At 38.0% G+C, this 22,885-nt stretch overlaps 1 long non-coding RNA gene across 1 annotated transcript in view; it reads left to right on the top strand.

Moving 5' to 3' along the window:
* LOC103278414 (LINE-1 retrotransposable element ORF2 protein) overlaps positions 1-22,885 on the top strand; it is a 313,002-nt gene that overhangs the window by 147,206 nt on the left and 142,911 nt on the right. Inside the window, exon 3 of the long non-coding RNA XR_506033.3 lies at positions 12,566-12,697. This is a non-coding gene — a long non-coding RNA (LINE-1 retrotransposable element ORF2 protein). The remainder of the gene's footprint in view (positions 1-12,565; positions 12,698-22,885) is intronic.

Genomic DNA, 22,885 nt, shown 5'->3' on the forward strand with positions numbered 1-22,885 from the left:
AGGAGAAACGAGGAAGCAAGAAAGACCCGGAGGGAGGCCGGGGATTCCCTCCAGAGGAGACGACAACAAACCTAAACCGGGATGCTTTGTATGTGGGAAGACGGGCCACCGAGCAGCGGAATGCTGGGCCCGGAAGGGGGAGCCGCCAAAAGCCCCAAAGCCCAAGCCAGCAACCGGGAGGCGTGCGGAGGAGGAGGTGCAGGCCCCAGAATCTTCGGAAAGATTGGTGAGTCGGGACAAACGCATGATAGTAGTACCAATTTGCCTCTCGGGGCTAGAAAATCGGGCCACCTGCAAGGCGTTTGTAGACTGCGGGTGTTCTAGGAACATTATAACCCCAGAATTAGCAGGAGCGCTGAAATGCCAGCAGATGGCACTTGACTCCCCAATTGCATTTTCGCAGCTAGATGGATCAGTCGCTGCTGGGGAAGTATCTACAAAGGAATTACGGGGAGTTCCATGCAAAATAGGCAAATGGGGAGGAAGAATATCCTTGGTGATAGCCCCTATTGCCACATACCATGTAATATTGGGGATACCATGGCTCGAACAAGCAAATCCTGAAGTAGATTGGAGAGGAAAAAGCTTAGCATTTAAAGAACAGCAGATGCAATGGGAGATAAGCAAAATTGCAGAAGAGGAGGACGAGGAAGACGAAGCAGGGGAAATAGACCCACAGCTATTGCCACCTGAATACAGAGACTTTGCGGATGTTTTCAATCAGAAAGAGGCCAGTAAATTGCCTCCCAAAAGAAATATAGAAGTAGGGATTGAAATAACCCCAGGAGCAGACTTACCAAAACCAAAAGTGTATCCCATGTCTGTGCAAGAGAAGGAGGAATTGAGAAAATACATTGATAAAAACCTGGCTCGAGGCTTCATTAAGCCATCTAATTCTCCTCTCGGGGCTCCAGTGTTATTTAGGAGAAAGAAAGACAATTCCCTAAGATTGTGCATTGATTATCGAAATTTAAACGCAATTACCAAGGACAATAAATACCCTATGCCCTTAGTCAAGGATTTAATTACCGTATTGAAGAAAGGGAGCATATTTACTAAACTGGATTTAATTGAAGCGTATCATAAATTAAGGATCAAACCGGAGGATACTTGGAAAACCGCATTTTCCTGCGCATTCGGCCATTTTGAATACGAAATTTTGCCTTTCGGGTTAAAAAATGGAAGCGGCTGCTTTATGCAGCTTATAAATGAAATACTACACCCGTTATTGTACAGAGGGGTGTTCATATTCCTTGATGATATCTTGATCATTTCTGAAGATAAGGAAAAGCACGTAAAATTGGTCCGGGAAGTTTTGCAGAGACTAAGAGAAGCAAAGCTGTACGCAAAACTGTCCAAATGTGAATTTAATAAAACTCAAATTGACTTTCTGGGATATCGGATGTCTCCAGAAGGGTTAGCTATGGATCCAGCTAAAGTAGCAGATGTGAAAGAATGGGGAGTGCCTCAAACAAGGAGGCAATTACAATCATTTCTGGGGTTTGCAAATTTTTACAGACCCTTCATAAAAGGCTTTGCACAAATAACCGCACCCCTTACAGAACTTTTAAAAACAAAAGGGAAAGGGGAGACAGCAAAAGTGAAAGCTCCCGGCGCCAAACTGAGTTGGACGCCAGAATGCCAAAAGGCATTCGAGACCTTAAAAGAATGCTTCACTGAAGGACCCATCCTAAAACACCCTGATATCAGGAGCCCTTTCATAATCCATTGCGATGCCTCAGACTGTGCGTACGGGGCAGTGCTATTGCAAAAGGATCAAAATGGGAACTTAAAACCCTGTGGATATTTGTCACGGAAGTTCAGCGAAACTGAAAAAAGTTGGCCAATATGGGAAAAAGAGGCATTAGCCATATTAAAAGCCTTAGAATGCTGGCGACACTTCCTCGAAGGAAGCGGAATCCCATTCGAAATTTGGTCTGACCATAAGAATCTCCAGTATTTAAAGTCTCCTAGAAAATTGTCCCCCAAACAAATCAGATGGGCGCAATACTTCAGCAGATTCGATTTCCAATTAAAGTTTTTTCAAGGGAAACAGAATGTCTTGGCAGATGCTCTTTCACGCATGCCTCAACACGAAGGCCTAACCACAGCAAAGGAGGGGACAATATTCTCTGACAAACAATGGGGCTTAGCTGTCAGGACAAGAGCACAAACCCAAAAGGAGGACACGGCTTTTGTCGAACTCGGCGGGGAAGATAACTGGGGAAATGAACTAAAACAGTCTTATAAAGGAGATCAATGGATCGCGTCCAACGCAGAAAAGGGGGACCAGAAGGGGGGATTTTGGTTTGTAAACAAGAAACTGTATATCCCAGCAATATTAAGGATTAAGATTCTGCATCGTTTTCACAACAACCAGAGCGCTGGTCATACAGGAATTACCAAAACAACAAAGGCAATAGCAAAACATTGTTGGTGGCCAGGAATGAGGAAGGACATAAAGAATCATGTTGTCCAATGTGATGATTGTGCCAGAAATAAATCGGGAGGAGGGAAGCCTATGGGATTGTTACAGACAGTAGCGGAACCTACCAGGCCTTGGGAATGTGTAGCTATGGACTTTGTGGGAGAACTGCCAGTCAGCAAAGGACATCGTTATATTTGGACAGTATTAGATCTGTTTTCTAAACAGGCCCACTTTATAGCACTGACGAAGCTACCATCGGCTGAGAAACTAGCTGAATTGTACATAAACCATATTTACAAATTACATGGATGTCCAAGTAGAGTAGTAAGTGACAGAGGAGTACAATTCACAGCAAAATTTTGGGAAAAATTCTTGGAAATGCTAGGAGCAGAAAGGAGTTTAAGTTCTGCTTTTCACCCCATGACAAACGGGGCGGTAGAACGTACTCAGCAAACGCTTGGGCAGTTCCTTCGAATGTACTCTAACATGAGACAAAATGACTGGTCTAGGTGGTTGGCGTTTGCGGAACTAGCCTTTAATTCAACTATACATTCAGCAACAAACAAAACCCCCTTTGAAGTAGTTTACGGGTATGAAATACAACCTTTACCCCAATTGCCGAGGTGGACAGAAAATGAAGGAACAGAGGCAGGGAAATGGAAAACGCAAATGATGGAATGTTGGAATCAAGTGACTGCATCGTTAAAAGAAGCACACAAAAAGTATAAAACGTTCGCAGACAGAAAGAGGGTGGAAGGCGATAAATTAGATAAAGGAGATCTAGTGTGGTTAAGTACCCAAAACATCAAATTGGGGTTACCTTCAAGAAAACTGGGCCCCAAATATATTGGACCATTCAGAATACAGGGTGTTATCAATGAAGTGACTTTCCAATTGGCATTGCCAAAAAGTTTAGGGAAAATACACCCAGTCTTCCATCGCAGCTTGCTGAAAAAATATATGGGGACTTTAGACAAAATGGACCCATAGAGTTATTGTTTGATTTGTTTCAGGACTATGGTGAAAGAAGAACCGAAGAGGAGGACGAAGAAAACGGGGGCGCCATGTCATGCAGCCAGATCCCAGGGCTGAATTTCCAAGCCCTGAATCTGACTTCATAACATAAACATGCGAGCACCTGGCGGGAAAAGATAAAATGAGCCTGGGAACTCAGGGGTGAAAGTATAAACAATTATAATTGCTGTAGTGTGGGGGGGATAGAAACCTTGGTGGAAATGTGATCCAGAAGGTGGGGTTTGATGATGATATTTGCGTGTGATATTACGTTGCATCAGAAGTGATAAAATTAGATGTATGTAAACATTAGGTCATTCTCGACTTTTCCAAAGTCATGTATTCTTCAATAAAGATTGTGTTTGAGAGCAGCTGTCTTTGATCTGCGTTCAGACTGGTCCTTTGAAGTAAGCCTGACATATAAGTGTGTGATATACAAATCTGAAGAAGGAACACTGTTAATATAGATGAATATAGATGAATCTAATCAAAGCTTTGGTAATTTAACAGCAGAATAACTGAACAAGCCAAAGGGAAGGGAGTTGAATGTTTTTATTAATACAATAACAAATAGAGAATAAGCAATAATAGGTGGTATGAGTCACTGAATGCTAATGATACCATGCATGATACATGGACTGATATATTGACTAATTGATATATTGATTGATTAATACATAGACTGCTATCTGTTTGATCGATTTGTAGGTTCACAACCAGTATAATTCACCCAGATTCCAGATGTGTTAATTTGCAACTCTGTATCAATTGGATCTAACTTTAATTGAGCTAACTGATTTGTTTATTTTCGTGCCGCCTTACTATTTGGATTTAACTGTAACTTGCCTGGCTGAGTTATTTGCTTTTGCAACTCCTTACTATTTGGATTTACTTCCCTGTTACTTACCTGATTGAGTTGTTTGTCTTTACAACACTTTATGATTGGGACTCGAGTGTCACTGTCCTGACTGACTTGTTTTGTCTTCGCAACTATTTACCAACTATTTACCAAGATGCAACTGTACTGTGCCTGATTGATTTGTTTATGCTTGTAATTTGCCACCATTTGGACTTAACTGTTATCTGGCAGTTCGATTTGTTTGTTTTTGTAACTCCTTACCATTTGGATTTATTTGGTACTTGTTTAACTGACTGGTTTATGTTTGAATGTGTGTAACTTTCTACCACATGGACTTGAATGTTATCTATCTGGTTGAGCTGCTTGTATTTACAACTCCCTAACATTGGGATCAAATGTGAATGATTGTTGACTTGTGAGATCAAGTGCTTACCTATTATTATAGGCCACAAATAATATACGATATAGTATAAGGTACTGTTTATCTCTGAAAGGCAGAAAAGGAAAATGAATAATCAGAGAGAAACAGAATGATCACAACAAAATTAAAAATGGATGAAGAGAGAGAAAAGGAAAAAAAACTGCAAGGGAGAAAAGACTCATTGGAAGAATTTAATATGAAGGACATAATGAGAGAGACCCTTAAAATACAAACAGAAGTACAAAAATGCAAAAGAAACAAGACAGCCAATATAATAAAATTAAAGAAGAAATGTCAGAAATGAAGAAAGAACTAAAAGACAGAGCGAATAGACATGGCATGGGGGACAAAAGAACTATTTACCAAAATAGCCAAATCAAAAATATTACTGAGAACAGACTCGGATCATGCCCCACTAGAAATTATAATAGAAAATTTGGGAGACAGAAATAAGACATTTAGATGGCGATTTAATGACCATCTTATAAAAGGACAAGATCAAAAGAAAAATAGCATAATATTAAGCGAATACTTTAAATTTAACACAGAAAAGGAAACAACAATAGAGGTCATCTGGGATGCAAGCAAGGCCTACATGAGAGGCTTTCTTATACAACAAAGCTCCATAAGAATGAAAAAAAGGAAATCAGAGTATAAACAAATAGAAAATGAAATTACAGAGTCTGAAACCAAATTAAAGAGAAATCCCAAAGATAAAAAAGTACTACTACAGCTAGAAATACTTAAAAAAAAACAATTAGACATGATACGAATAGAGGAAATAGAGGAAAAAATTGAAATATGTAAAGCAAAACTATTTCGAGAATGCGAATAAGATAGGCAGATGGCTTGCCTGGAAGATGGCCCCAAAGAAACAAAAACAATATATCAATAAAACTGAAGAAGAAGGAAAAATCTATACCAAACAAAAAGAAATAGAAGAACAATTTACTAAATACTATAAACATTTATATGCTGACAAGAAAATACCCAAAGAAAAAACAATACAATACATAGGGAAACAAGAGACAAAATTACGGAAGAGCAAAGAGAGATATTAAAAAGGAACAGCAAGACAGAGGAAATACAAAGAGCAATTAAAAACCTACTCAACAACAAAGCACTAAGGTCAGATGGCTTTACCTCAACGTATTATAAAGTTTTTAACGATATATTAACAACACCTCTAAAAAAAAGTAATGGACAGGGCATTAGAGGAAAGAAAATTACCACATTCAGTAGAGTCTCACTTATCCAAGCCTCACTTGTCCAAGTTTCGGGATTATCCAAGCCATTTTTGTAGTCAATGTTTTCAATATATCATGATATTTTGGTGCTAAATTCGCAAATACTGTAATTACAACATAACATTACTTTGTATTGAACTGCTTTTCCTGTCAAATTTGTTGTAAAACATGATGTTTTGGTGCTTAATTTGTAAAGTCATAACCTAATTTGATGTTTAATAGGCTTTTCCTTAATCCCTCCTTATTATCCAAGATATTCACTTATCCAAGCTTCTGCCAGCCCATTTAGCTTGGATAAGTGAGACTCTACTGTACATGGAAATTTGCAAATATAACCCTAATAAGGTAAAGGTTTTCCCCGACGTTAGGTCCAGTCATGTCTGACTCTGGGGGTTGGTGCTCATATCCATTTCTAACCCGAAGAGCCGGTGTTGTCCCTAGACACCTCCAAGGTCATGTGGCCGGCATGACTGCATGGAGCGCCGTTACCTTCCCGCCGGAGTGGTACCTATTAATCTACTCACATTGGCATGTTTTCGAACTGCTAGGTTGGCAGAAGCTGGAGCTAACAGCGGGCGCTCACTCCGCTCCTGGAGTTTGAACCTGAGACCTTTCGGTCTGCAAGTTCAGCAGCTCAGTGTTTAACACACTTCACCACCGGGGCTCCCTAATACCAAAGGAAAATACAGACAACACAAAGGTCAAGAACTTCAGTCCGATATCACTCCTTAATATCGATTATAAAATTTTCACGAGCATATTAGCAACCAGAATAAAAGAAATATTAACAAAACGGATTGACCAAGACCAGACAGGCTTTCTACCTGGTCGACACATCAAAGACAATATTAGGACAGTCATAAATGCTATCAAATATTATGATAGAAATACGCAAAAAGAAGTAGGCTTTCTTTTCCTCAATGCGGAGAAAGCCTTTGATAAAGTTAATTGGAATTTTATAATAGAATTGTTGAAACAAATGGACACAGGGTGCTATTTTATAAATGCTATTAGAGCCATCTACTCCCATCAATACGCAAATATTATAGTCAACGGTCAAATAACTAAAGAAATTAGCCTACATAAAGGAACAAGACAGGGTTGCCCCCTCTCACCCCTGATTTTTATCATGACTTTGGAAGTCTTGCTTACAAGAATAAGGAAAAATGAAGAACTAAAGGGATTGAGGTTTAAAAAGGAAAACTACAAATTATGTGTGTTTGCAAACGATGTGTTATGTATAATGGAAGATCCGGTAAACCAATGGAACCAATGGTGGAGTGAACTAAAAGCGTTTGGTGAGGTGGCGAGATTTAAAATTAACAAAGAAAAAATTAAAATGTTAACAAAAAACATACCAAAGGAAAAGAAAGAAGAACTAATGAAAAGGAGAGGTATTAATATCGTAAGAAAAATAAAATATTTGGGAATAGAGCTAATAACAAACAACTCACAACTACTAAAAAACAACTATGACAAAAAGTGGTCCGAAATTAAGGGAAAGATCAAACGGTGCGGGAAACTAAACCTCTCCCTTTTAGGAAGAATAGCTGTGATAAAAATCCAAGTCTTACCAGAAGTACTGTACCTGTTTCAGACAATTCCAATTATAAGATCCAAAGTTACAATCAACAAATGGGAGAAAGATATTCATATGGAATAACAAAAGAGCAAGAATAAAACATCAAAATCTGAAGGACGATAAAAGACTAAGGGGACTGGGCCTACTGGATTTACAACTTTATTTTGAGGCCACATCACTAACATGGATTAAAGATTGGGTATCACTGGATAAAAAGAAAATCCTCGTCCTGGAAGCGGAGGATCTAAGACGAGGATGGCATGGCTATTTATGGAAAAGTAAAGCAACAATAGAAAAAAATTTCAGGAATCATGTTATAAGGCCGCATTAATCAAAATATGGAACAAATATAAAGATATATTGTACTCCAAAACTCCTATGTGGTTTTCGCCAAGCGAGGCAAACTATAGAAGAGAACTCCCCAGTAATAAATGGATAACCTACAAACAACTTCTAATTATCAGAAACCAAGAGGTAAAATTAAAATAGCAAGAACAAATAAAATAACTAGACCTACTATAAACTGGTTAAGATATTGGCAAATCAATGAAGAATTTAAAGAAAAGAAGAAAGGCTTCCAAACTGAAGAAGCATTCTGGGACAAGATACTGAAGATAAACAATAAATTAATAAGAATAATATATAAACAACAACTCACTTGGTCAACGGAGGAAGAACAAGTAAAGGAAGTGATGGTAAAGTGGGCCAGGGAAATAGGTCAAACAATCAGCCTGAGTCAGTGAGAAGAAATCTGGAACAGAAAGCTAAAATACGCATATGCAGCCGAGATCAGGGAAAACTGGTTTAAAATCTTTTACAGGTGGTACCTGACACCAAACAAAATTTCCAAATATAACAAAGGCAAGACTGATGGGAGGTGCTGGAAATGTAGGAAAAGTATTGGCACATTCATGCATATGTGGTGGGAATGCAAAAAAGTGAAGAAATTCTGGTATGAGATACATAAAAGAATAGGGAAAATTCTACAAAATCGACTAGAATTTAAACCAGAATGTTTCTTATTAGGGAATAATAATAATAATAATAATAATAATAATAATAATAATAACTTTATTCTTATATTCCCCCCCCCCCCCCCATCTTCCTGAAGGGACTCGGGGTGGCTTACATGGGGCCTTGCCCAACACAATGTAACAACAACAACAGTACAATAAAACAAATATCCCAGCAATAAAACACCAGCAACAATAAAACAATCATATAAATCAACATACAGAGTAAAATGTTAAAAACAGGAGAGTAAAATACGGATCTGGGCCAAAGTGCAGAATATATCAAAAAGGGAGAGGTAGATCCACAGCTAAAATAGTCAATAAAGTGCATTATAATACTGGCAAAACATCATCGATGGGGCTATTGTTAAATGGGCAGATAAATCGAACCCACAACGATTAATCATCGAAGGCCTTTTGGAAGAGCCAGGTTTTTAGGCTCTTCCGGAAGGAAAGGAGGGTAGGGGCCTGCCTGATCTCCCTGGGGAGCGAGTTCCAAAGCCGGGGGGCCACGATGGAGAAGGCCCTCTCTCTCGTCCCCACGAACCACGACTGCGAAGGTGGTGGAAGCGAGAGGAGGGCCTCCCCCGACGAGCGAAGAGAACGTGCGGGTTCATAGAGGGAGATGCGGTCTCTAAGGTAGGTGGGTCCCAAACCGTTTAGGGCTTTGTAGGTGATAACCTGCACTTTGAATTGGGCCCGGAAGATAAACGGCAGCCAATGGAGCTCCTTAAACAGAGGCGTAGAACACGCCCTGTAATTTGCTCCAGTTAGAAGTCTGGCTGCCAAGCATTGTACTAATTGTAATTTCCGGGCTGCCTTCTAACTTACAGCTAGACCAAAATGCAGACAGGATACTGTTTTATCTCACCACTGCTGCCATAATAACGCTAGCCCAGATTTGGAAAACTAAAGAGATACCTACTATCGAAAAATGGACTACCAAAGTGCTGGATATAATGAACATGGATTTGTTAATGCAAAAACTGTCTCAGAGTAGAGCACCAGCCAATAGAACAGATTGGAAAGTGTTGTTAGACTATCTACAGAAAAAAAAAATCACGACTTTTATAAAAATAGACTAAAGACAGCCCCAAGACGAAACTCAGACACACATATATACAGTAGAGTCTCAATTATCCAACATTCGCTTATCCAACATTCTGGATTATCCAACGCAGTCTGCCTCCCGCCTGGATCCACAACTGTTTCTCTAGGCAGCAAGGACTGAACTTTTTATGCATTTTATTTCCGACAATGTTGTTACTGTAAGTTCATTTTATCCAATTCTATCTTTATTTCTAGTCAATTTGTTAGTAGCCAATGTTTTTGTAGTCAATGTTTTCAATACATTGTGATGTTTTGGTGCTAAATTCGTAAATACCGTAATTACTACATAACGTTACCATGTATGAAACTGCTTTTTCTGTAGATTTGTTGTAAAACATGTTTTGGTGCTTAGTTTGTAAAATCATAACATAATTTGACGTTTAATAGGTTTTTCCTTAATCCCTCCTTATTATCCAACATTTTTGCTTATCCAACGTTCTGCCAGCCTGTTTATGTTGGATAAGTGAGACTCTACTGTACTTGTATATAAGGATGAGAGATATGTTAAAAGATAAGAATTAAAGGAGTCGCTCGAAGGCTCTGGAAGTAACAAAGTTATAGCAACCTTTTACACAATCTCACGGGTTTTGGGTGGATTTACTGCACTTTTTTTCTTTTCTTTTTCCTTCTTTTCCTTCTTCTTCTCTTCTCTCCTTTTTCTGCTCCTTTTAGCTCTTATTTTCTCTTGAGCACTCCCTGACAACTTTCCTACTTTCTTTAAGATGGATTGTTCACCTATTTTTAATGTAATATATAAAATAATATTGAAGAAAAAATATAAGTTGAACAAAGTTGCCTGTAAAGTGTCAATAAAAATGATTATGAAAAAATAAAATAAAAATAAAAATAGATACCAATAAAATTACATTAACTGAGGCATCAGTAGGTTAAATGTTTTAATATTTACATAAAACTGTAATTTAAGATAAGACTGTTCAACTCTGATTAAATCATTATTCTAACTTTCTTCAATGTAAATGTGCTTACATATCCTTCCAATAATAATAGAGTGAAAGAATAAATGTGAGAATAACAATAATAGAGTAAATAATAATAATAAATGTCACAATAATAGAGTAAAATAATGTCACAATAATAATGATAGAGTAAAATAATAAATGTAATAATAATGATAAAATAAAATAAATGTAGTAGTAGTAGTAGTAATAATAATAATAATAATAATAATAATAATAATGATAAATAAATAAAGTAAAATATGGTAGGAAGGAAAGAGAGAGAGAGCTAGAGGAAGCTAGACCAGAGAGGGGAAACAACGGAGCAGATCTCCCAGCAAGGACTGGGAAAGCCAGACCAGACAGGAAAGCAATGAATCAGATCTCCCAGGCAGGAAGGAAGGAAAGAAGCAAGGGTGGGATCCGCCTCCAGACCTCGGATCCCGGGCGGCAGCAGCAGTCAAATTTCTATCTTCCAACAGTGTATTAGCCAAAGTTGATGGAAAGCGCTCTGGGCTGAACTTGCACATTGGGAATCTGGGAGCATCCCCAGATCCAGCAATATCACTATACTATACATCTGACGAAATTTTGATTGTACTTGATTGACACTGATTGTAAGTGTATTTGCCATGAAAGAGTCCACGGTGGGTTGTGTCCAGTATTCAAAGTTTACACCAGTGGTTCTCAACTTTTGGGTGTTTCCAGATGTTTTGGCCTTCAACTCCTAGAAATCCTAACAGGTGGTAAAACTGGCTGGGATTTCTGGGAGTTCTAGCCCAAAACACCTGAGGACACACAGGTTGAGAACCACTGGTTTACACTGTCTAACAGCATTTAAAAGAGATACACTTCCTTGTAAATTCTGGGATTACTTTAGGCTTTTCTACCAAATCATTCATTTGTAGTCCTTTTCTTTTTCTTCTCTGTGAAATTTGGCGAAGAGATGGTGGTTTATATTATTGGTTTTCATTTTTTCACATAAGGTTACAAAAAATTAATCTGTCCAAAATTATTCTGGAAGATTCCTTTATATTACGAGTATTTGGTTTCCTCCCAACAACTGAGAATATTACAGTTAGAACTGTCATTATATGTGGTCAGTCTCCTTGTTCTGCTTGTTTGCTTCATATATATTTTGGATCACTCCCCTACTCAGTGAATGCTTGAGGTCATTACAAAAACTAAACTACAACAATAAAAGATGAAGATTACTTTAAACAAAGCTATTAAAATATATGCATTACAACAAAGCAGGAAACTGCTATAATCCATCTCTAAAGTTTAGCAGCAAAAACAGTTTTTCTGTATGTATTGAGGTAAGTAACTGGGTTTAATTTTGTTGGTCCTGGATTGAGTAAGTAACTGTAATAGCCATTGGAATAATAATGATGATGATGATGATGATGATGATGATGATGATGATGATGTGTATTCCACCTTTCCCTTGATAATAGGAGTCAAGGCTCCTAGCAGCACAATAAAAAACAACTTTAAAACAATTCAAAAATCAGAATAAAAAGTATAAATATAAGATTAAAACAGTTACAAATCAGTTTGTAAATTAAAACATTAAATATTAAAAAAATTAGAATGTTTAAAACCCTTTAAATATCTTCAAAACAGAACCGCACAGCACTAATGGCACAGCCTTCATCACATTTTAAATTAAACATGCTAATTACACATTTTGACAATTGAATTTTTAAGTGGCCATCTCTAGAATTCTGTTACATCTTTTAGTCCTACTTAATCACTCCAGTGGTATTTCTGTTATGAAACTTTGGGGAACAATTGTGAAATTACTAGTCTTCAAGAGTAGAAAATTATGGAAATGGATAAAATGAACATATTCAAATTGAAGTCCTCTCTCTGTCTTAAATGAAAAGCTTTATTTATTTGCATTTCCAAATGTGTTTCTTTCTCATTTTCTAGGGAACTAGAGAGCTTAATACCCCTGTTGCTTCCTGCTTGTGCTGTGACAACAATTCATCTTTCTGTTTACCAGTTGAGCTCAACCCTGCATCCCATCCCACCCTATTCTGTTGATTTCCATTTGGCCACTTGGTAAGCTTATATTTGCTCTATATATTACTTTAAGGTAAAGTCCTCATGGGTTTGGCATCCCAGCAATCATAATGTTGTCCATTGAAATCAATATACTTCTCGCCCATCTAAAATTGTTCAATCACTTCCCAGTTCTCATAGTAGGAAAAGGGTGCGTGTACTGAATTAGCATTGAAGTTGAGCCTCTGCATAAATTTTTATACAAATAAAGTATGGAGTAAAATGTGTGACAGAATTAAATCCATCAGATCTAATAAAAGAAATAGAGGAAAGCAAAGAAAACTTGGACCTTAAATCCCATTAATCAGGCCGGAGAGAAAATGTGTTAAAAGGAAGCTGCACTATATCTTTTTGCATTGTCTGTTGGAATAATCTTTTTCACCCTTTAAGTGGAGTGTTTAAAAATCCTGGTATTTCTGAAACAAAAAGAAAACACAGCCACTGAGCTAGCTGGTTTTTATACCTTCCTTTTCTGAGTATTGTCCTTCAGTACAATACAGAGCCATTTCTTTGTTCTCAGAAGCAAGCAGTTAAATTGTATGTAAATGTATGCAAATTAGATGCTGTCTAATAAAGAGAGTCATTAGATGGAAAAAATATTTAGTTTGGCAAAAGAAGAGAAAAGAGGGGAAAAGAAAGCAGGTGTATTTTGGAAGAGATAAATGTACAATTGCTAAAAGCCCTCTAACTTCGGATGAGGATTTCTAAAAAAGGTTATTTAAATTTCTTGTAGGAGGTTTATTCCTTTGTTCTTCCATTTTCTGCCTCTCTGTGTAAAATTATACACACATAGTTGTGATATAAATGTGGCATTTATGTGAAATTCAGTATAGGCTTTGGCAAGCTATGCCCTGATTCCATGTGTCCACGTGTATAGATAAGCGTACACTCAGTAGTGCCTGTATACAAGAAACTGTGTATGTTTTGTTCATTTATGTGGAGGCAATAACCTCTGAGAGAAATCACACAATATTTCTCTTAATGTATGTTAAAGTGTCTTCAATTATTATGCATCTGTTTTGCCCATTGAATTATCTGATTAGAATCAGAAGTCTGATGTTCTGACATTTGCTGAAAGTGTACAGAACAGTGTCTGAAATTTGGGTTACCAGAACCAGCACCAACTTGTCTATTTGGCACGGCAATTGGCCCCGAAATGAAAGCAGCAGCTACTGGTACGACAGTGAAAAGAGACAGGCATCAGCTTCTTGGATGTGATTGTAAGGCTTGTCGTGCAAGTCCAGATTTCTATCAACACATTCTTATTCTAGCTAGAAGTTAAAGCAAAAGCATTTCTTCTTTGTTATGGGCAAGCGTTGAAGCATTATTCCACACCTGGGTTGCTCAGGATGTCATGGCACTTCTTTTAACATACACTTCCACCCCACCACCCCACAAAAACAATAAGAGAGGAGAGGGTTGATCTGTAGGTTTCGTATCCTGGATTTCTAGATCTGTCACAATTGTATAGAACTGTATGTAGCGCAGTAGAAGAACACTTGTTTTACATGTAGCACATCCCTGGTTCAGTGTCTGGTATTTCTAGATAAAGGATCTGATAACAGGTTACTTGGAGTTTAAGATTCTGGTGCTATCTGCAAGAATAATAGACACTTCTGAGCTAGGAGGACATAGTTGGATATGGTGTAAGCTTCCTGTTATAATTTAATTCCTATTTTTTCCTCTTGATTTATTGGTACTGAAATGTCCTTCTTGAAGACATATTACTAATAGCACCAGAGTCCCCCCTCCCTTTTTTAAGCTACCAACCATTAAACTAAATACAGAAAAATACTGGTTTATAATTTCCTCTTCGTTCCAAAAAGTTTTAACATAACAGACATTTAATTCCATCCTATTTGACACAAAGAGTCCTTGTGGTTAACTTTTAAAATATCATTTTCTGTCTGATTCCTTCTGCTCATTCTCTCAGTGGTTTTACATATCTCACCCTTTGTATTATTTCAGCATAAAACAGATTATACTTTTAACAGAGGTACCTTTTTGTCTGTGTATGTTGAAGTTATATTTTTAATGTTTTCAATCAGACGTTCACGTTTTCTGTTAGCTGTTAACTTGTTGCTATGGCAGTACTGTTGCAATGTATGCACGTAGACATATATGTGTTTAAAATACATGTATATTAAAATAGTGTTTTAAAAATATTTACATATATACTCTGGAATTGGCATAATTCCCAGAATTACTGGAACTACCTTCCGCAGGAACATTTGGACTTGAAAAATCTTTCTAGCATCATTCTCTCACCCACCGCCAAGCAACATAACAGTTTGTAGAACTGGCGCTTCAATCAATACTTGACTTCTTTTCTCACAGTGCTGGGGTTCTTTGGAACAGTTTTACATTTTGTTTAATTACTTTAAGACACCATCTTTGCTAATAATTTCCCCCCTAGATTATTCAAATGTGGAGAAAAAAATGTAAAAGATATATTTGTAAAGGAATGAAGGATGTTATTCTCAGATTTTAATCTCTTTGAAAAGAAAATGATAGAAATGATATAATAATATATTTATTTTTATTTTTGTATGCCACCTCCATCTCCCCAGCAGGGGACTTGATACAAAACCAAAACTCTTAATAGCTACAGATAATAACTTACTCATTTTTAACCCATAGTTTTGGATCCATAACTGCTCTGTGTTAGTTCAGTAAGACCACATAGTTTCACTGTACAACTATGTAAATGGCTGCTGCTGCTGCTCAATCATATAGTCATTTCCGACTCTTTGTGACCTCATGGACCAATCCACACCAGAGCTCCCTGTTGGCCGTCGCTGCCCCCAGTTCCTTCAAGGTCAAGCCAGTCACTTCAAGGATACCGTCCATCCATCCTGCCCTTGGTCGGCCTCTCTTCCTTTTTCCTTCCATTTTCTCCAGCATCATGATCTTTTCCAAGCTGTCCTGTCTTATGATGTGATCAAAATACTTCATCTTTTCCTCTAGTATCCTTTCCTCCAGTGAGCAGCCGGGCATTATTTCCTGGAGGATGGACTGGTTGGATCTTCTTGCGGTCCAAGGCACTCTCAGGAATTTCCTCCAGCACCAAATTTCAAAAGCATCTATCTTCCTATCCCATATTAAAAGCCAGATCAGGTGAAAGAGTGCAAGTTGCAAGGTGCAAGGAAGATTACATTTCTACTCCCCCCTCTCATCAGCAATAGATAAGACAATCAGAAGCAGGACTTCTACCATATGTCCTCGTAGGAAGGGATGGAAATAGCATTCTCCTTGTGCTCTGAATGGAAACTTAACAGATCTGCTTTGCCTGACTTTGGGACTTGGGCAAGGAGACATTATTTAGTTATACAGGATCAAGTAATTAGCCAATGTAGAATACTGGCAAAAGTTGAACCAATCCAAGCAAAATTATAAGATGTCTAATGGATATTGAAGCATCATTCAGGTCTGAAATCTAGGGTAGTAGGCATCTGCAAGAAAATTGCATGTCAAGATATTGGTTTATTTTTCATAAAATCAATTTTCTCAGAGATCTGAAAGCAGGGTGATAGATGGCATTTGAGCTCCTAGGCTGAATTTACCTTTAGACTGAAAGCTGCTTTTGATGTTATACTTCTGAAGTTATATCATTTGAGCCTATGGCTTAATGTAATTTAAAAGACCGCATCTATTGGGCTAGTGGGTTCTGTGTTGTTGATCAGCTTTACCCTCATTTCCATTGAGACAACTTGCTCTTGTGGCTGGACATCTCCCTCCAACAAGTTGTTTCTGCTTTCTATCCAAATAGAGACATTGTTCTTGCAGCATTCCTAAAGAATCCTACTACTGATCTGGAATGCTCTGGATGTTCACCGGGCTTTGGTTTTTTATGTTGATCATTTGTCCTCTCTCAGGGAGATCTGCTAAGAAAGGATTCCCTGTCTTACTACTATGTCTGTCCAAATGAGTTGCAGCAACCATTTGTCTGACCTATGAATTTGCAAGCAAATGGCCTCCTGCCCAAATGAGAAGTCATTCAACTAAGACAGTGGTAGCACTGGCTGCTTTCTTGAGAGGAATCCCTCTCAGTGACATCTATACAGCTGCTACCTGAGCTCAGCCTCTGATGTTTGTGTCTCACTATGGAATGGACATCAGGTCTCAGGCAGAGGCTGTAGGCTATACTCTTTTTTTTTGTATGACACTCCCTACTTATATAGTTAGCAGCTTGGTAGTCTCCCACATTTGCGAGTCACAGAGAACACAAAGAAAAGGACAGGTTGCTTACTTGTAACTATAATTATTCAAGTGGTCATCTGTGAACCTTCACAACCCCTCCCAGGCTCCTCTTGTCGACTTCTGCCCAAGGAACTGAGGGTTTAAATGGGAAGCATCCTGGCCAAAATGCTTATGTAAGAGCTCTAGAATGATCTAAATGATTGTGCAGACACAATAAACCCATTTGTGTGCATTCAAGGTAAGCAACTTGTGCATTCCAGAGTAATAGAAAGCATATGTCTACTTTGGGTAGGCAGTGCTTTTCCACATATATTTGAGATTTTATCTACTTGCAGAATTAGTCTCTGACAATTCATATGAAATTTTCATTCTGAAATTCACCATTTCTTAGGTGATTGCCAATTTATTGAAACTATTTCTAGTATGGGTAAATCAAGAGTATTGGAAGTTATGCCCCCTAAAATAGCTTTTGAAGAATAAACAATTCTACACAAAACTAAGCCTGGTGCTTGCTAGCAAATTGGCTGCATGACTAGCAGTGTTTAATATTACCAAGTTATTGTTGTTGTTGCTGTTATTTCTTTTTAATTATGCAAAGTGCTAATCAGTTTGATTATGCACAGTGCTAATCAGGTTAATTATGCAGAGTGCTAATCAGTTGTTCTCTAAGCACATGGGGAGTGCAGAGGTGCTGATGGTGAATAGTACTGCTACATGGGGGTAGTCACGGCAGTCGTTTTCTATTAAGAAAGAAGAGCAAGGGAGATGGTGCAGAGAATTTTACCTCTTAAAATTAGAAAAAGCAAAGAAGGGACATAGATTCCACTGGGTGATACTGTCTGTTTAAAATAGTATTGTGTTTTCAGATTGTGTTTAATTTAAAGAAAATAGATATATGCCAACAGTATTGTATCATTTTTTTTAAAGTTATTCGCAGTGAGAGATTCTTAAGCTCATTGTTTTCAATGGGCCTAAGACTATTTGTCTATATAGTTTATGACCACTAATTTTCTGACTGATTGATTGCCTAGTTAAGGTTTTGAAGCAAGTAGGACAGCTTTCCTTGGAATAATACCTGTGATTGGTTTCATAGTGGTTTCATAGCTGCTTTTTATGTCTTTTTAGAGAGATAAAGCAGGAAAGATAGATGAAATACTACTTCTACTAGTAACAACAACAACAACAACAACAACAACAGTAAGCGAGCTGTGGTAAAAATTATAAAAAGTCAAAGCTCTTACGAACTTTAAGAATAGTTGTTTTCACTAACTTATTTCATTTATTATGGATATTGCAGACCTTTTTTAATATTTGGGAATCAAAAAAAAAATATTGGCAGCCAAGATTTTTGAGGTACTGCTGGAGGCTCAGATGCTAATAAACCGATGAATCTAACCCATGCTTTCATCCAAAGGTGCAGAACTATGTCTCCAAACTGCATTTGACACCTTGGACAGTTTCCTTAATACTCACTACACTGAAAAGCAGCAACAAAAATATATCCATATTTTAATACAATACAATGAATTTTCTTTTCAGATCTTGGGCCTCTCATATTAACTGTCTTAAAATGACAACAACATACATTTGGAGATGTACTTCTGTTAGTCTGCTGCAGCAAAAATAAAAGCTTGAGTAACACAAATGTATTATGGCATAGACTTTTATGGAGCATGGTTTAGGAATGTGAAAGCTTCATACCAAGTTGGAGAACTCATGCAGTGTTTTAGTTAGTGGATCACTGATATTATAATACAATATATTATAATATAAGTGAAAATTACATTTTTCATTGATTACTAAGTAAAGGGAGATACAAACTGTATTAAATGACCTTTCCATAAATTTAAACTGCAATCTTACAGCATTTTACTTGCTTATCTGGAAGCCCCCAGAATTCATAGGGATGAAAATATGCTGAAATTAATAGGTTTTTTTAATCTAAGGAATTTGGAGATACTTTTGTCCTTAAAAAATCCAGATGTAACAAATGGGCAGAAAGTACTTCAATCTGCTTAGAATCTATGTGATTGTTCCTTTACTTCAGTGTCTGAAGTTAAGTAGTTTGTATTGTAGTATGTTTTGCTGTAACTTTAAAAGTTCAGCTTTTACAGGTTAGTTGTTCAACAAGCTTTGAAAGAAGTAAAACTCGCAGAGGAAAAGCAACATTAAGAGATCAGATTTCAAAAAGGAAAGAGAGGTTGCATCTCCTGCTGAGGCCTTTGAAAATGTGTTCTGTTTCATTCTTTATGTGATCAGGATAGTTGGGCTGGTAGCAGGGAAATCTGTAGGGGTTGCCCACCTCAAAGATATTCCCCACACCCTAGATTTTCAGGTTTAAATTAAGAAAAACATTTTTTCCATTTCCTTATGAGACTACAATGTTTAGATTTTTTTTTATTCAGTTGCTCACAAACCCATAAACCTGCTTCTGCTTTCATGTGTTTTGACCAGGGACTGTAAGACTTCAGATAATTGTAAATGCCTTACAATGTTAGCTTCTGTTTGTGTTATACAATGATTTCCAATACCAAACCATGCCACTCTAAAATTTATGTGTATGGTCCAGTCATTTTTAAAATATCTACAGGTCTAATAGGTGAATTGGATTTTTTTTCATTTCCTTATAGAGTAACCTTTTTGAAGAATCTATAAAGTCCCATAATTGCTTAGTGCAGTGCTGCATAAGAAGAAGAACATATTCTTTCATTACAGTCTGATGAACTACATTCTGCAGTAGTTCAGTTTTAGATTATTGCTCGTTTCATAATGCAACTTATAGTGCAGGCCTATATAAGGAGCATCTCAATTCTACCTACTGTCTCAACATCAATTATCCAACTAAATTGGTACCATACTTAGCACAAATGTATTTTTCATTGCTGTTACTTAAAGTGCAGAAAGAATATATTGAGGATCCTGCTGTGGATAAAATGCAACTAAAATATGCCTATTTTTTTACTAAGGTTTAAAGTCTCCTTTTGTGAGGTATACTTCATTTTGCGTAACTCATCCAAGCTTAGGAATTTGTGTTCAGTAGGTGTGAAATGAGTTAACCGAACTTGTCAGCGTGCTCTTGGTGTGTAGATACTGTGAGGTGGTGTGATACTAAGTGTTGCCCCAGGAGACACAGTTGTTGTCCTTTGCTGAGTAGGTGCACATACTGTCCAGTGCACATATAATGAACATTAGGTTCAAAACTGGGACAATTCTAGCATCTTGTAGAATTAAACTTATTTTTTAAAAGTTATACATTGGGTTTGTGCTCATCTGGATTTTTATTTTATTTTAGTTGGTTGAATGAAATGAAGGGTTTCTGCTATTTAATGTTCTTCTTCCCCATAGTGTTCCTGTTTACTTTGTTGCAAGAAATACAATTCCCTCTAGGTATGTTAATGTTAAGCACCCAAAACAGCAATATCATAGATGTCACACATAAATCTTCGTAATTACATTGATGGCACTATGTACATACTGTTCTGAAAGACAATGCATTACATCTATTGTAGAAATAAGGACTTGACTTTGTGAAAAATGAAATGAAAATGCTTGAATATTTTACCTTAAATTTTGCTTCTTGCATCTACTTAATGGTTAGGAAAGGAAATTCCACCCTACTTCTGACTGGATGGTGCCATGAGTTATATTATTGTTGTGTTCTATTGATTACATAATATAGTTGCTAGAGTGTAGGAACATTCTTCTTACTGGCAATTAAAGGACAATTACTGGTTGACTGAGTTGGAAATATGAAAATCCAGGGCCTTTTTAGGATAAAGTCAGATTGGTCAGGAAACAGTTGTTTCGGTTCACTGCTGCCTTTGAACTTGATGCTTTGAATGTCTACAATATTTAACCTTTCCTTAGATTTCTAGGCAGCTGTGTTCCTTCCAAGCATTAAAGGGTTTTAAGCCATATTACTTACTCTTTAGGTCTTTAATATGATGCATATAAGTAATGGCAGACTATGCTAACCAGAAAGGAAGCTGTTCAAATCAACAGATATCCCTTAGAGAAGAGAGCCTTAAAAAAGAGCCTAACAGGAATGACTGGGACAGTGCTATCTCTTCAAGTTGTTGGGGAACTGTTGTCGCTTCAATTTGCTTTAAGGGATGTTTTGCAAAGAAATTTGTTTGAAAGTTGTATAATTTCAGAGAGAATTGATATAATCATTTAAAATAGGACAGTAACACAATAAATGCTTTTTCTGGTGAAGCACAGACCACTATTAAAATAAAAGAGCTAACTTTAACCTCTGACAGTTATAGTTACTTTTGCGAAGCCACAGATGCCGTGTCTATCCATACAGTGACCACAGCACTAGTGTTATACTGTTATGACTTCATAACTCTATATGCATATGTTATGCAGTTGTGTAGAAAGGGCCTTGCAGGTAAAAGGCCTGCTTAACATTTTACTAATGTTGCAGCTACTCTCTTTACCTTTCTTCATGTCGGTGGTGCAGGGGAATTCATTAGAGTGCATGCAAATCCTGATATATTCAGTTGCTCATTCACCTACACTCTTACATTTAAATGAAAACATTGTAGCAACACTGTGTTGCCACCTAGTTATTGTCAATGTTTCTTTGTGCTTTCTAGTCATAATAACTGAGGTGACTGATCTCTGGCATCTGTAGGTGTCAAAATATACAAATAGTGGGAGTGCTCTAATCCCCCTGGCCAGTCAAGGAGATAGGATTGTGAGTCAATGAAGAAGTATGGCAAATGAAATGGCCTGAAAAGAGGTAAGAGAATAGACAAAGAGGGAGAAGGCTATAGAAAAAAGACATGAGGGTAGGAAATAAAAGCAAAGTAAGTAAGTAAGTAAAAGTTTATTTGTATACCGCCCTCTCTCCCAAAAGGGACTCAGGGCGGTTTCCAATATAAAATCAGCATAAAACATTGTACAATAAAACACTGAAAACACTATAAAACGCTATAAGAATTAGAAACGAAAACAAAACATAACAATTGACTAAAACAATCACATAAGCAGAAGGAATATAATCACTCAAATAACATGAATCCGCAAAGAAAGAGGGAAAAAAAGACCACTGGGATGGAGGAGAGGATGGCCTGGAGGGACCACTAGAACTAAAATGCAATGTGATATTCTAAGATGCTTTGGGGCAGAGGAATAAAGTGCAGTGTTTCAAGTCAAGGAGGTGGCCTGTGCGACTACTATAGCTATGGGCTCGGTTATCCAAAGGCGCAGCGGAAGAGCCAGGTTTTAAGCAGCTTTTTGAAGGAAGCCAGGGTGGGTGCTTGCCGGATCTCCTCCGGAAGGGAATTCCAGATCCGGGGAGCAACAATAGAAAAGGCCTGCTCCCTCGTCCCCGCCAACCGAGCCTGGGATGGTGGCGGGAGCGAAAGAAGTGCCCTACCGGATGAACGAAGAGGACGAGTGGGTTCATAGCGGGAGATGCGGTCACAAAGGTAGGCGGGTCCCAAACCGTTTAGGGTTTTATAGGTAAGAACCTGCACCTTGAATTGGGACCGGAAAATAATCGGTAGCCAGTGGAGCTCCTTGAACAGGGGAGTAGATCTCTCCCTGTAGTTTGCTCCAGTTAACAACCTGGCAGCCGCACGTTGGACTAACTGAAGTTTCCGGGCCGTCTTCAGGGGCAACCCCACGTAGAGTGCATTGCAATAATCCAGTCTAGAGGTGACTAAGGCGTGGACCACCGTGGCCAAGTCAGACTTCACGAGGTATGGTCGCAGCTGGCGCACAAGCTTTAATTGTGCAAAGGCCCTCCCGGCCACCGCCGACACCTGAGCCTCAAGTGTCAGTGATGAGTCCAGGAGGACCCCCAAGCTGCGGACCTGCGCCTTCAGGGGGAGTGCGACCCCATCGAGCACAGGTTGCCACCCAATACCCCAATCAGACTTGCGACTGACCTCGAGGACCTCTGTCTTGTCAGGATTGAGCTTCAGCTTGTTCGCCCTCATCCAGGCCATTACAGCGACCAGGCACTGGTTCAGTATC

Source organism: Anolis carolinensis, chromosome 3 (genome assembly GCF_035594765.1).
Source record: "Anolis carolinensis isolate JA03-04 chromosome 3, rAnoCar3.1.pri, whole genome shotgun sequence".
In the NCBI taxonomy this organism is placed as follows: Eukaryota; Metazoa; Chordata; class Lepidosauria; order Squamata; family Dactyloidae; genus Anolis; species Anolis carolinensis.